The 5891-nt window shown below is 37.0% G+C and overlaps 1 long non-coding RNA gene across 1 annotated transcript; it reads left to right on the plus strand.

The window, feature by feature from the left end:
• On the plus strand, nucleotides 1-4201 carry LOC108886928 (uncharacterized). The gene is made up of 7 exons (XR_001961519.2): nucleotides 1-136; nucleotides 1074-1213; nucleotides 1578-1701; nucleotides 2004-2037; nucleotides 2243-2284; nucleotides 2686-2773; nucleotides 2873-4201. It is a non-coding gene; the product is annotated as an uncharacterized LOC108886928 (long non-coding RNA).
• Nucleotides 4202-5891: the final 1690 nt, after the last annotated feature.

Consider the following 5891-nt stretch of genomic DNA (forward strand, 5'->3'; position numbering starts at 1 on the left):
TTATAGAAGTGGGCGTGGTCTGATCTAAACTGGGTTGGATAAAACTTTTATGATGAAACTAATTTTCCGCGTGCCCACAGTCAGACCTGAGGGATGACCGTGAGTGGGATGCGTGCGTTGACTTGTGTCGTGTTTTGTGAGTTATGCCTCATTTAAATTATTATTTGAAATCGAAGCCTGTGAGCTGCATTGCAAAGAGTAAATGCTATGGTGTTAAACGTTTGTCAAAAGTTAGTCTGTTAATTCAGCTAGCGAGTCAGAGATTTGTGTTGCGTCACTCGGTGCGAGTCCTACCTCCACTCAGCGCGTTTTATCAAAGTGTAAAAGATATTCAAGTCTTGTCTTAGAGGGAAGATTGTCATAGCGATGTTATTGACGATGCCTGTCACGTGCAGACACTAAGTATGTGGACTACGTATCAATACATTAGCATTTAAAGTGTTCTCTATCCATGTAGCCGATCTCTATTTCATTCATACTACGTTAATATTTCATTTGTCTTTGTGATTTGATGTTTTCACTGAGTTGTTTAACAGCGTTCACTCATAGGCGTGCTAGGAGTAGCATACATGTAGCGGCTTACCTTCCTGCTCTAACAGCGCACATGCTGGCAGAGCGACAGGAGGAGGGTGGAAGGGGAATACCAATGGATAACTCTACCTCGACTACACCCCGCAGTTGTTGACAAATTCGAAGTAAACTCCTCTAAAACTTATTTATTACCTGATAACGCCTGTGATTTAGCGGGAGCAGAGAATGGAAGTTACAACATTCAGCAAAGGAGATGGAGTTTATAGCTGTGTGCTGGTATTCCTAAACATTCTGTGTGAGTTGGTGGTGGAGTCCTCTGTGTATTAAGGCGCCTTTCTAGTGTAGAGAAATACAGAAATGACACGTGCCCTCCTGAAACCAGATTATTTGAGCAGCAGCGTTAGAAAGAGCCACCTGTACTCTGTGTATCAGCACTGCCAGTTTAATAGTAATATTCTGTGAAATAATTGTATTATTACCGTCTATCATCTCATAACCAGATCTTGGTTCTGGTGATGTATTTATCTTTTTTTCCTCCCTAGTGTGCTCTCAACCTTACAGTGCACAAAACATCACCTGCACTGTCACTCAGGACGCAGAGCAAACTACTTACAGAGTTCAACATGTTGAGGGTTTTAACAGCACTGATGAATACTCGTGGACCAATGCAAATGGCACACATGTAAGTGAAATAAACCACTTCTCTAACACAATTTGTCTCAGTGAGAGAAACACAATACTGTACTGTTATTATTATTATCATTATTACATGATAATGTTACAGTAGGTCAGCATGTGCCATATAGTAGGATACACCAGAAGGGAGTGCAGCCATTGTTGATGTTATTGATGTTATCTACTGTGAAAAGGCAGATCAGCTGGTAAAACGTTACAGTACATCACTCCTATGTCCATTTGTAGTTTGAGCTACAAATGTTTGAGCTTATTTTGACAGGCATTACTTTGCATCCACATGTGCCTGGGTGTTTTTATTATATGGGTTGTGTAATGGACTGACTTTTTTTTCTTCTGTATGTTGACTTTAGCCCTATGTGATTGCACATCACAAGGAGAGAACTGACAAATGTGTGAAGAGTAAGAACATCAGCACTCTCATCACGACAAAATGCTTTGAAAACAGTCGACTACAAACTAAAGTTCATCCAAGAGGTACTACAGTTTTAATGTGAAAAATATTACAGAACACTGACTAACACAAAAGGGAAATACAGTGAAGAATAATATTCTTTGATTTTTTTTTTTTTAAAGAAATCTGTTTTAGTACAAATAATGTTGTGTGCTCAGGAGACTGAAGAGTTTAGTTTCTCTCAGGAATCAGATGAAGAGAACAAGGATAATCTTTGATCACCACAAAAGTATTTGATTGTAAAGAGTTTAAGAGATTAATTTAAACATGCCATTATTCAGACAACAATCATTTCAATGTATTGTCCCTTTGTTCTTCTGCATAGGATGGATTTGTGATGATTACATCTATGTGTAACAGTAAGTATCATTTCCTGTCATATCTAACTCTGTATGTGAGGGTCATTACAAATGATACTGAATTTAATTCCATTGTCACTGAAAACATTTTGTTCTGTCACTTTTCTTTGATTTTAATTTTAAGTTTTCTCCTAATTTATTTTAAAATGAAATGTGTTTCTCCATTGATCCAATCTTCTAATGTATGAATACCTTCTTTTTACAGCCACCTGCAATAAACATGCTTTGCTTAAGCAGAAAGACAAAGGTAGGGATGAACCTAAAGTCATAAATTACAGTACAGTTATCTTTGTATTTGTAACAGTTAACCAAACAAAGAGATATGAATCTGATATTAGAAATGATCTGAAGTGAGCAGAAAAGACAGCAGTGTTTCTGTTCGCTCTTTCATGCTTTGATAATGCAAGGTTATATCATGTACCAGTGCTTCCTGTGACTGACCACAGGCTTTTTTCTCAGGGCAGTTTTCATTCATAAGTAGCAAAAAAAAAACAAAAAAAAACATGGCTCCTTGGCTGTTGCCATTAGATTTCTATTTAAAATATGCAAGGATTGCAGTATATAAAAATGTTTTGATAATTGTGATATTATTGGCCTTTTGAGGGGAAATAAAAATGTGTTGGTAGATTAACTGTTTTCTCCTGACAGAGACTTCCTGGATTGTTGCTGCTGTTATTATCTTGCTGCTTGTTGCTGGTTGTATCCTCTGCTACATATACAGAGATACAATTCTCAAGTGAGTTTTTTTTTGTGAAGTCAGTTTATAAAATGACATGTATTGGCCTCATCTGGAATATTCTGAAAAATGGTCTCTTGTTGTTGGTTGTTTCTGCAGCTGTACCGGACAAGATTACACTCCTGGAAGGAAGGAAGGTGCCCCTAAACAGTTGTTTACGTGGGGAAAAAAGTGAAAGACATTCTTCTTTTAGAAAGGGATGTAATGACTTTCTATCCAATTTACCTTTCCATTTGATCTGTTACGGTGTTATGATTCGACATACTTTCAGCACTTAAGAATGTGCCTTCCATTTTAAATTTGTTGTGTTTAGAGTAGTTTCTCAGCAAATATACCCTTGAAATCTATTTCCACTGCTGAGAACTACATGTTTGTTTTTAATGTATTGCTTACAGTTAGTAAGTAGGACTGTGCTTTTGTTATCTCTGCCACTTCTGCAAGGAAAACACAGATGTTATAGATATGTATACGTAAATTTAGCTTTTATATTAATTATTATACATATTTAGCGAATTGGCGTGGATTATGCCAGACTCAAACAGAAGATTTCTCTCATCAAATTTAGCCACATATAGCCCTACATCAGTCTTATGTTTTAGTAAAAAAGATTTTCAGCATTTTCATCTCCCAATTTCTCAGGGTAAAATTATGTTTGCCAAAGCAGCATCTCAGCTCAGTTGCAGGGTTTGTGTTGCAAAACAAAACACAAACAGTATTTGAATAGCCTCGGCCTTAATAAAAGTTGCACAGCCAGAGTAGTTAGTCATGATGTATTAGTGCAGCAATGAAAAGTTCTTGAGGCTGTGGAAGCTGACAAACTCTTTGCTGCACCAGCGAGTGCACTTTGAGGACCAAAGCCCAGTAGCGATACAGCGACCTCCCCATGACCAGTCAGGACTCAGTAGTGGTGTTAACATGGACCAAAGCTGTGGAAGCTAGGAGACTTGTAATGCAGCACCAGGGAGTGCCCTTTCAGTGTCCTGTAGCATTACAGCAACCCCTCTTTATGAAGCCTTAACACACACACACACACACACACTGCACAGACACACACAGATGGCTTTAAATATAATAGTCAAAGGGTGGACCACATCTAAGTTAGTATGGTGTTCAAATATTTCTAGTGAAGATATATACATATACACATATTGCATTTTTAGAAATATATGTATATCCATACTGTTGGATAATACACTAAATGTATTTATAAAATATCAAGTGATACCTTATATTTATACACAGATATAATATGCTAAGATTTGTTATATTTACAGTTGTTATATTTAGTATTAACATAATGATTCCTTAAATTAACTCTGTCCCTTATGAAATCTGTATTTTGTATAATTAATCAAATCATGTTACGATTTCTGCTCCAGCTGTTTTGCTTCTCGTGTCAAATGCATTAAAAATGAAACATGAAAATGAGAGTTGCTTTTGTTTTGGTTGTTGTAATTATAGTGTGCAGAGCACAGCAACAGGGGTGTGTTTTTATCATCTGGTGGTTTTTTTTCAGCCAGTCAAAGTGAGTGAAGTGGAGTGGGGTGAGGGAACTGCTAACAGGAAATGACTTGAGTTTTTGCTCCATCACAGCTCCTCCACAGACTGACACTACAACTAAAACTGCCCCATTTATTCTCTCTGTCTAAATCTTTGTAGATTAAAGACACATTTTGTACACATTTTACACGTGAAAAATAAATATGCTAAGTATATTAAATTTGAGCAAACTTGAGTGTCTTTGCAGTCAGACTAAACATCAGTATACTTCAGGTGTGTTAATGATTAATTTGAAGTTTGAAACAACCAGTTTTTTACTAAACATATGCTCATATGCCTAAATTTTTTAAAGTATACTTAGCACACTTAAGTACTTAAGTATGTACTTATATACATGCTTGATTAGAGAGAATAAAGTTTACATTGTATAATTGGAATATTTAAAAAATGTGTGAGTCTCTCTAACATACCATGAATATATTCTTATTGTAGTAATAGAATGCTTAGTTATACTTTTGGCTTAGTCCAATTAATAAAAAAAATACACTTTGTAGTTAATTACTAATATACTTTGTTATGACTTAACTACTTCGTACATAACATGCTCTTGCTCACTAAAAAATGTATAACCAGTATATATATATAAAGGTTGAATTACTTATGTGACTATACCTTGTAGCAGGAGGAAAAGGTTGGGTGAAAGGAAACAGGAAATGACATACTGAAAAGGTACAAGGAGGAGTCACACCTGGGAGCTGATGAGGGAGGGAAGTTCAAACAAAGGAGTGAGACCGGAAGGAGGTTTGAGACAGGAGGAGTGAGAGGAAAAAGGAAATGGAGAGAAAACTCAAAAAAGACTTGTATCTTGGATAAAAACATGGAATTACATGGTTTCCCCTGAGGAGCTTTTGATGGAATGTTGAACCGGCGGAACTGAGACGATAGGAAGAGAAAAAGGAACCCTAGAGCAGCCGGACCTGTCCTGCTCGGTTTCCTATGGCTTTTTTCTTCATGTCAGAGGACGCTTTCACCATTCACACCCCAGATAAGTCCCTTCATCACCCAAACTCTCCTGGCTTCTCCCATACTGACCTGAATGCATTTCTGCTCTCCCTCTTCCTCTCCCTCTCTCTACCCAGAAACATTCACACACCTACATACACCCTAACTGAACTGAAGAGAACTGGACTGAGTGATTCATTTTCCCATATTCATCCATTCACACCTTCACCCTCCATAAGTGACTGTACACCCCACATGGACTCACTCCCCCTCATACCTGCATTCATACCCCACTGGCTAAAGAACTATAAATGAGACTGACCCATGTGATTTTGGTTTGTGAGATTTGAATTTTTTTTTTTTGTTGTTGTTTGTTTTGTTTTGTTTTTTTTTCCTTTTTCTCTCTTTCTGGAGATTGAAACTGAGTTTGATTCATTGATGTGAAGGAGTGCAATAATATAATAAGATACCTATCGCACCTTTATTGGTTGGCTTTTCTTCTATTCTTTTGTAGCTAGGATGCAAGCCCTCTCTGATTTAAAATTATTAACAAAAATAAACTTGACAGGTATAGCTGAATAAGTTTATACCTGGCCTGTCTGGCGCCCAACCATCT

Source organism: Lates calcarifer, unplaced genomic scaffold, assembly GCF_001640805.2.
Source record: "Lates calcarifer isolate ASB-BC8 unplaced genomic scaffold, TLL_Latcal_v3 _unitig_1165_quiver_1289, whole genome shotgun sequence".
NCBI classification, from domain to species: Eukaryota; Metazoa; Chordata; class Actinopteri; family Centropomidae; genus Lates; species Lates calcarifer.